We start from the raw sequence: 10,151 nt of genomic DNA on the forward strand, positions 1-10,151 counted from the left end.
ACCAGACATAAGAAACCTCCCTTGAGTTGTTAGTCAGGGTTGTCAAAGAACCTCCTAAACCATAGGTTATTGTTAGTCCCCTTGGGTGCCTTCCAGACGTGGGAGGTCAGTCCTTGTTACCGTAGACCCCATACACTAGGACACAGGACACAGTGACCCCCTGAGCTGGATCTGAGTCCTCTCTGAGGACTAACTTTTAGGGTACTAGAAGGTGCCATGCAAATTTCCAGAGTAGGAAAGCTGTTATGCCTGTGAGTTTAACAACATCCAGCATGATATGATAACCCTACAGGTGCAATAGTGGCACACATATCTTAGTGATAACCCAACAGCTCTTTAATTGGGTTTAAGGTGTGCTCAGCAAGAGGGAAATCTTATCTGGTACTGGAAACCTAGCCAACTACCCTGGGCTAGAGAAGTCATGGATCTTGGAAAAGAACCCATAACCACCACTTTACTATATCAGCACGGTCCCTAAATACATTCTAAACATTTAGCCTTATATTCATATATGGTGTGGTCCTCACCTCTCATCAGAGAAACTTCTCTTTGTAACAGATGAAGACCATTACAAAAACCACATTTGATCAAAATGCAGAGAACAAGCGATCATGTGTTGCCCAGCTCCACTGATGCATCTACAACACAACGTCTGCACCTGCGGCTCTGGGATCATTGCGGAAGAGGGGGAGGAAAGACTGTAAGAGCCAGGAGGAACAGGAAGTTTGCTGTGATACCGTATCTCCTAGAAATGCCAGAGAAGCAACACTCATGAAGTCTCATCAACATGGTCACCTACACAAGACTCAGACTAAGGACGCCAGTAATAGGCATGCTCACATAGAAGGGGGGAAAGCTTATAAGGCTGCAACCATAGACAAAAAAACTACAGGCAACTGAGTGGGAGAAATAGTCCTCCCTAGTGAAGAGCACCCCTTATTGATTATCTAGTACTAAGTGGTCAGTCCTAAATCACCAATCATGAACATATACTAATTATATACATACTGGTGACATTATATGGACTGAGCAGGTTGTATTTATATATCATATATATTTAGGAATATGTATGTATAGAGTTAGGAATATATATCTTTAGGGGTGTGTGTGTGTGTGTGTGTGTGTGTGTGTGTGAACAATTAAAGAAAAAAGGGCCATGAATTTGGGAGAGTGCAGGCTGATGAGGGTACATGAAATGAGATGGAGGAAAGACAGGGAAGAAGGGAAACAATGTAATTACAATAAAAAAATTCTTATAAAGAGTCTGAGTTAGAAAAAAGATCCTATAAAAATCTCTAACGACCCAGAACTTTTGGAATAATTTAACACTCCCAAGCTTTTATCGTATGCTTGAAAGCTAAGACGGAAGGATAAGTCCCCAGCTTGATACATACCCACCACGTTTTGCTGTATTCTGGAGTTAGACAACTGGACCACTTCCCTGAGCATGTGGTCTTCCACAAGGCTGTGGGCTATGGTCATACCACCCCCGAACACACCTGGCATCATCTAAATAGACATAAGGCCACAGCCAGCGTGGAGGCTAAGGGATGGCTAAGTCTGACCACAGTTTCCTAAAGAGGCTGCTCTGCTCTGGCTATGGCAAGTCTGGTGTGGGAAGGGCAGCTTTCCCTCTGTGAGGCTGCCGGGTGAAAACCGTTGTAATTGCCTACGGTCAGGCCGACCTAAGATCTGGGCCTGGAGCAAGACTCTCCATCTCCAGCCTTTGATTTTTTTCAAAGCACATGGAGAGACAGGGCCATCCATCATAGTTCCAAATGGGTATGGCTTTAAGGAGCTGGGTAAAGAGCCGGTGTCCTAAGTGCTACGCTAAAGCACCCTACCAAAATCATCTTATAATTCAAGGTATAGTCATCCGTCCTGGCAGGGAAGTCAAGGCAGCTGGAGCTCAATACAGCTGGTCACATTATGTCTGTAGTCAGAGAGGGGCACAATGAATGCATGTAGCCTAGGGGCCAGCTCTCCTTCTCCATTTCATACAGTCCAGCACCCCCACCCTGACCCCACCCCCCCATCCTCATCCCCACCCTACTCCCATCCCCCACCCACATCCCCACCCCCATACCTGCCCCCACCCCTCCGCCCGGTCCAAGGAATGGCTTCACCCAACATTCACATGGCTCTTCCCACATCAGTTAGTGTAATTAAGCTAGCCCCTCACAGGCATGCCCAGAGGTCCATCTCCAAGGAGATTCCAGAGCCTGACAGATTGATTGACAGTTAACGGTGACTCTCAGTGAGGGCCACAGTGGACCAAGGTGATGATCAAGATCATTCCAGTCGGCATAACCAGGTCTTTCTGGAGGATGGAACACAAGCGCCAGCCCCAGCTACTGCCCGAGTAGAAGAAACCAGGCTCCTCTGGGTCTTCTCCAAAGAGGATTATTCTTAAACTTGTTGATGGACTCTTCAATTTTTCCATCCTCCTTGACCTAGAGGCAAAATTTCAGAGGCAAGAAGTCAGTCACATAGACCTCTCGTTGCCGGCAGGAAGTTTGAACTATGCAGTCATCTGATATATACAAGGGAGCTGGAGACGTGTTTATGCCCTCAGAGTAAAGCAGGGCCCTCAATGATCAGCAAGCGTCAAAGGCAGACGGCCACATGAGTTCCAATTAAATAAACCCTAACAGGATCCTGGCCCACAATTCCAGCAGAAGCCCACTGCTCTACCAGAGGCCACACCAGTCCCTGGGACCTCAGAGGCTATGCAGCTCCCAGAACCCCAGAGATTGCACAGGCTGCCAAAATCCCTGCGCAGACGCAAACTGTAGGGGACTTCTCGGATCCTGCCAGCGGTTTAAATAACGAGCCCGAGACTTCTGTATAGTTTAAAGCTGAGGTCTTCTGCTGGGGCAGTCTCCCAGCTACTATCTAAACATGACTATTCGATCACGTCAACCCACCCCGTGGCTAGCTCTTTACCTCCCTGATCCCCTTGGTGTAGGATGGCCGGCTACAGGAATATTTGAACTACCGACCACCATGGCGGTCAAAGGAGTGATCTTCGGGGCTGGGTGTATTGGACACCCGGACCAGGTCCCTTGCATTGTAGTTTGGAAGGAATTTCTCCCACAGACCCTACCTCGAGTTCTGACTCTCCAAGGATGCGGGGTCCCAGACAATGGAAACCTTGAACCCTCTTTCTGGCCCTTGGTACCAGCGGTCATGCAGGGTGACAGCGGACCACCAGACCTACAGGACCCACTCCCGCCTCCTCCCTACCCCACTCCAAGGGCTCCCCTTCCACCAGCCCCTCCACTCCCATGCCTCCCCTCCCTTCATCACCTCATCTGCTTGTCCCACCACCACCTCTCACCCCAAGCCCTGAAAAAGGCCCCCGACCTCTCCTAGTGTGCCCCTGTCCCTCCCCTCCCCCACCTTATAGATCTAGAACAGGCAGAAACTCCGGGACCCTCGGCCCGGACTCGCAGGAAAGTACCCTTAGAACCAGATTCACGCTCATTTCCCCTCTGTGCCTATGGCCCACTGGGGCAACAACTGCTCCAATCCTGGCCCTTTTCCTCAGCTGATCTGTATAATTGGAAGGCACAAAACCTCCCTTTCACCGAGAATCCTACTGGACTAACAAACCGCCTAGAGTCTACTTTGTTCACCCACCAGCCGACCCGGGATGACTGCCAACAGTTGCTTCAGAACCTCTTCACCACTGAAGAGAGAGAAAGGATCCTGTTGGAAGCCCAGAAAAATGTACCAGGGATAAACAGCTTCCCAGCTGTCCTCCCTACTGACATTGATGCCGGCTTTCCCTTTATTCGCCCCACCTGGGACCCCAACACGGATGCAGGTAGGGGGTGTCTCAAAGTCTATCGCCAGGCTTTGTTGGCAGGTCTCCGAGGGGCTGGCAGAAAGCCCACTAATTTGACCAAGGTAAGGGAAACAAGACAAGGGAAGGAGGAGTCGCCAGCAGCTTTCTTAGAAAGACTGATGGAGGGCAGGCAAGATGGCTCGGTGGTTAAGAGCACTGACTGCTCTTCCAGAGGTCCTGAGTTCAATTCCCAGCAATCACATGGTGGCTCACAACCATCTGTAATGTGATATGGCGCCCTCTTCTGGCCTGCAGGACTACATGCAGACAGAGCACTATATATATAATAATAAATAAACAAATCTTAAAAAAAAGAAAGAAAGAAAGAAAGAAAGAAAGACTGATGGAAGCATTCTGTCAATACACCCTGCATGACCCCAGTGCAGAAAACAACAAAGTCATGGTAACAATGGCTTTTGTCAAGCAGAAGCAGGCCTGGCCAGACATTAGGAGAAAACTACAGAAGGCAGCAGGGATGCAGGGCAGGTCATTAAAAGGTATACTGGCCATGGCAGAAAAGGTATTTAATAACAGGGAGACCGAGGAAGAAAAGGAAGAACATACAGTAAGGGAAAGAGAGATCAGGAAGATAAACATGACAAAAGACAAGAATGGAACCTGCAAAAGGTCCTGGCAGCAGTGGTTCATGATAGGGCCCCAACAACAGAACAAACCTCCCCTAAAGAAAAACCAGCGTGCCCACTGTAAGGAGGAAGGTCACCGGGCCAAGGACTGCCCGACTCTACAGGCAAAACAAGGAAACAAAAAGGGTTTGGTCTTAGAAGAAGAGGACAGTGATTAGGAAAGTTGGGGTTCAGGACCCCTCGCTGAACCCTGGATAACTTTGAAGGTCGAGGGGAAACTTGTCTGTATCCTGGTGGATACCAGAGCCCAGCATTCCATGGTCACCTCGGACTCCAGACCTTTATTGTCCAAAACATCCTGAGTACAAGGAGCCACGGGCGCTGAAAACTATCCCTGGACAACCAAACGGACAGTTGGTTTGGGAAAGAGACAGGCATCCCATTCTTTCATGGTCACCCTGGACTGCCCCTGCCCGCTCCTAGGCCACCACTTACTTAGCAGGATGGGATCCCAGATTCATTTCCTGCCCGCCGGGCCCCAAATTAAAGGGACCCTGGGGCAACCTGTTTCGGTTTTAACCATACACCTAAATGAAGAGTATAAAGTCTTTGAGAAATGGCCAGCCTCTGACACCTCAAGCTGGTCCCCAGACGTGGCCATGGTTTACTGGATAGAAGCTCACCCCATGGCACAGGCCAACACTTCTGGCATGGGCAAAGCCATAAGGCGAATCCCTATAACTGTGGAATTGAAACCAACTGCCTGCCCCATCGCCAACAGTATCCCATGTCTAAGGAGGCAAGGGATGGCATCACCCCACATGTCCAACACCTTTACCAGCTAGGTATACTGCGGGAATGCCAATCACCCTGGAACACTCACCTCCTCCTGCTTAAAAAGCCTGGTTCCAACAACTGCTCACCGGTCCAAGACTTGAGGGAAGTAAATGTTAGGGTACAGGGTACGGGACATCCACTCCATGGTCCCCAATCCCCACACGTTCCTCAGCTCTTTGTCACTCGACAGGCAATGGTATACCATGTCAGACCTAAAGGATGCCTTTTTCTGTCTGACATTGGCCGCCCCCAGAGCCAAGAAATCTTTGCCGTTGAATGGCAAGATGCCCAGGGAGAAACTATAAGCCAGCTAACATGGACACACCTGCCCCAGGGTTTCAAGAATTCGCCAACCATTTTCGATGAAGCTTTGCGCCACGACCTACATGAGTATCGGGCTAACCACCCTGACGTGACTCTCCTGCAGTACGTGGATGACGTCCTTATGGCCGCAGACACCAAGGAAATATGTAAAGCAGGTCCACATGTGCTGCTTCACACACTCGGGGAGCTAGGCTACTGGGCTTCCGCCAAGAAGGCCCAAATATGTAAATAAGGAAGTCAAATATTTGGGATATGTTTTGCGGGATGGACAGCGATGGCTCAGCCAAGCCAGAAAAGAAACCATCCTAAGCCTGCCCGTACCTAACATCCCCCCGCCGCCCCCCCCCCCCCGCAATTAAGAGAGTTTCTGGGAATAGCTGGATTTTGCCGCCTATGCATCCCAGGGTTGCTGAAATGGCGGCCCCCTTATATCCTCTTACCAAGGGAAGCCAGCCTTATCAATGGACTGAAAAGAAGCAAATGGCCTTTGAGGCCATCCAAAACGCCTTATTAAAGGCCCCTGCTTTAGGACTACCAGACCTAGAAAAGCCATTCTACTTTTATGTGGACGATCGGGAAGGCATTGCCAAAGGGGTCTTAACTCAAAAATTGGGACCATGGCGGCGCCCAGTAGCCTATCTATCAAAGAAACTGGACCCAGTAGCATCAGGATGGCCCCCTTGCCTGGGACTAGTGGCTGCAATGGCTGTTCTGGTCAAAGAAGCCCAAAACTTGACTCTGGGACAATGTTTAAAGGTCACTTTCCCCCATGCCATGGGGGGGGGGATTGTTTGGCAACCCCCCCCCCCATCGATGGATGTCTAATGCTAAAATGGCACACTACCAAACCCTGCTCCTGGATTCCAGCCGCCTAGCCTTTGCTCCCCCATCGGGCCTGAACCCGGCCACTCTGCTCCCGGACCCTGAAGCTCCCAAACCAGAACATGACAGCCTGCAGATCTTAGCGGAGGGTCATGGATGGAGAAAAGGTCTACGTGACACATCTCTGCCAGGAGCCCTAACATGGTATACCAATGGAAGCAGCTTTATCCGGGATGGGGAAAGAAAAGCCAGGGCAACAGTAACGACGGAGGACACTGTAATATGGACCAGGGGCTTGCCACAAGGCACCTCAGGCCAAAGGGCGGAACTGATAGGCCCAACCAAGGCCCTAGAACTGGGAAAAGATAAAAGATTAAATATTTATACAGACAGTCGATATGCTTTTACCACGGTGCATGTTCATGGGGCTGTTTATCAGCAGAGGGGACTATTAACTTCAGAGGGAAAGACTATCAGTAACAAGCGGGAGGCAATCAACCTCCTCTGGGCTCTGCACCTGTCGAGAGAGGTCAGCATCATTCATTGCCCAGCATGCCAGAAGGGGAGCTCACCTGTCATCCGCGGCAATAATTCCGCAGACCAAGCCACAAAGCAGGCAGCATTAGAAACCCCCACTAAGATCCATGCCTTGATGACGGATATACAGCCCAAGTACGAGCTAAACCCAGAAACAGCTCCATTAAGGTACACCCCTGAAGAAGAACAGTGGGACCAAGGATTTGAAACCAACGTTTGCACTAAAAATAAATGGAAAACCATTAAAGGGGAAACTATTCTTCCCCAGACTATGCCAAGGACTGGATATCCCAGATGCACGGATGGACTCATCTGGGTAAGAGAAAGCCAATTGAAATTATTAAGGCCTCCCCTATGTTTGTTCCACAATAAAAAAGCTTAATAAATAACTGGTCGACACTTATGACACCTGCGATTGGGCTAACAATTACAAGAAGTACAACCAGAAGGGGAAAAGATTCCACGGAAATCGACCAGGTATATTCTGGGAAGTGGACTTCACAGAGATCAAACCAGGCAGGTATGGTGGCTACAAGTATTTACTAGTTTTTGTAGATACCTTCTCAGGATGGGTCGAAGCCTTCCCAACGACAAAGGAAACCTCCATGTGGTAGCCAAGAAGATACTGGAAGAAATATCGCCTCCATTTGGGATATCTAAGGTAATAGGGTCAGATAATGGGCCAGCATTTGTGTTCCAGGTAAGCCAAGGTGTTAGTCAGGCTCTGGGGACTAATTGGAAGTTACATTGTGCACATAACCCCCAAAGTGCAGGTCAGGTGGAGAGGATGATTAGAACAATCAAAGGTCAACTAAATTGACCTTAGAGACTGGCCCAGACTGGGCGATGCTCCTTCCCTTCGTCTTGTTCAGGGTACGTAACACACCCTACAAATTACGTCTAACTCCTTATGACATCTTGTATGGGTCCCCCACACCCTTGGCCTCTACAGGACCACCCTTTCAGCTCTCAACCAACCATCCTAGAGATTTAATGATAAGATTATTAGCTTTGCAGATCTTGCACCAGGACATTTGGTCATGATTATCTGCCCTTTATCTCCCAGGGACCCCTGAAATCCCCCACAAAGACCAAGTCAGAGATCAAGTCCTCGTGCGACGGCACCATACAGGGACGCTTGAACTCGTTGGAAAGGACCCTACACCGTTCTCCTGACAACCCCGACAGCACTCAAGGTCCACGGGATCACCACCTGGGTCCACGCCTCCCACGTGGATCCTGAGAACACCTGGGAAACCCACGAGACTGACAACCTGCTGAAACTCAAGCTCAAGAAGACCTCACTGTCAAAATGAAGTTCCTGTTCACACTGCTAACCATATGTACTGTGTCGGGGAAACCTCCACCTTTCCCCAGATGCCCATGACGCAAACCTGGTCTGTACTTTCAGCACTAGGGGAAACCATCTGGTCTATCACTGAAGACTACCCACCATGGACCTGGTAGCTGGACCTGACCCCAGACATTTGTATGGTGGCCGGACTTGTTACCTGGGACATTCCTAATCATGAGGACAATACACACCCTCCAGCTGAAAAACAAACAAACAAACAAACAAACAAACCTGTGTCCCAAGCGCAGCAACACAGGTGTGGGGGAGCATCTGATTATTATTGTAAAGTCTGGGGATGTGAAACCACAGATGATGCTTACTGGGGGCCCACCTCATCCTGGGACTTGATCACTGTAAGACGTAATAGTTCTTATGACCCTACAAATTCAGGAGAGAGAAGTCCCATTAAGTACCTTGACTCTGGGTGTGCTTTGGCTAACAGCCCCCCCCCCCCAGGGCCTTGCAAAAACCAATTCTGCAACCCTATTGTTGTTAAGGTCACTAAAAATGGCAAGCTAAATAGGAACTGGCTCCAAGGAAATATTTGGGGGCTGCGTATTTATCGGGGAGGGACCTCCCACCACCCACTTAAAGTGATTCGGAAAGGACTACCACTAGGGCCCAACCCAGTCATAGCTGACCCGCTGCACAGGTTGCCGTTACCCAGCAGCCTTAGAAACCACTCTGGTGGTAACCCTGTCCAACCTGGCAAATGTCAACTTAGCGCCTAAGAGCATAGACCCACTCCTCGACCTAGTGGTCAACACTTACATGCTTCTAAATGCCTCCCGCCCGAATCTGACTGAGAGCAGCTTTGTCGTGTTCCTGGCCCCCCCTCCCTACCCCCCCCCCCGCCCCCCGTGCAACCTCCTTACTATGAGGCTAGTGCCATAAATGCTAGCTACCCATTAAATACTACTGACACCGATCTCTGTAGATGGCAACCACACTACTCAGTTGTGGTTTGCCCTCAGATGCTCAGTTGTCTTTACCCTCCATTGTTGGTCAGGGACTTTGCATGGGAAAAGTTCCTAAAGAGTACCAGAAACTTTGCCTCCAAGTGATAAAGGTGACCACAACAACACCTGTATATTTCCTCTCCCCACTCCCCCCCCCAGCCCCGACAAGCCTGGTGGGCCTGTGCTTCTGGGATAACCCCATGACTTTACTCACTTGCCTTAAAAAAATGAAGATGATTTCTGTGCATTGGTACAGTTAATCCCTAAGATTAATTACCATAGTTACAATCAATTATTGGACACTTGGGACAGTCATTACACTCATCCCAAAAGAGAAATTATAACAGGCCTCGCCATTTCACTGCTCCCAGGGCTCAGCATCACAGGGGCAGCTACGGGAACATCTACCCTAATAGTACAAGGTAAAAGTTATCAGGGGACGTAGGGCCACCATAGATGAAGACATTAAAAAATCTAGACAACTCCGTCTCACATCTAGAGGAATCATTAAGCTCTCTGGCAGAGGTAGTTTTGCAGAATGGACGAGGCTTGGACCTCCTATTTTTACAGCAGGGAGGCCTGTGCGCGGCCCTTAAAGAAGAATGTTGATTTTATGCTGACTACTCGGGGGTCATCAAAGAATCTATGACTAAGGTTCGTGAAGGGCTAGGCAAGAGAGAGAAGGAAAGAGGAGCCTCGCAAGGGTAATTTGAGTCTTGGTATAACAGTCCCCTTGGCTAACCACTCTGATCTCGACCCTACTTGGTCCACTGATAATTTTATTTGTTTTGGTCACCCTTGGCCCCTGTATTCTTAACCGGCTGGTATCTTTCATCAGAGAACACATCAGTACCGTCCAAATTATGATGCTGAGACAGCAATAC

This window comes from Acomys minous (genome assembly GCF_964271855.1).
Source record: "Acomys minous genome assembly, chromosome: 4".
Taxonomy (NCBI): domain Eukaryota; kingdom Metazoa; phylum Chordata; class Mammalia; order Rodentia; family Muridae; genus Acomys; species Acomys minous.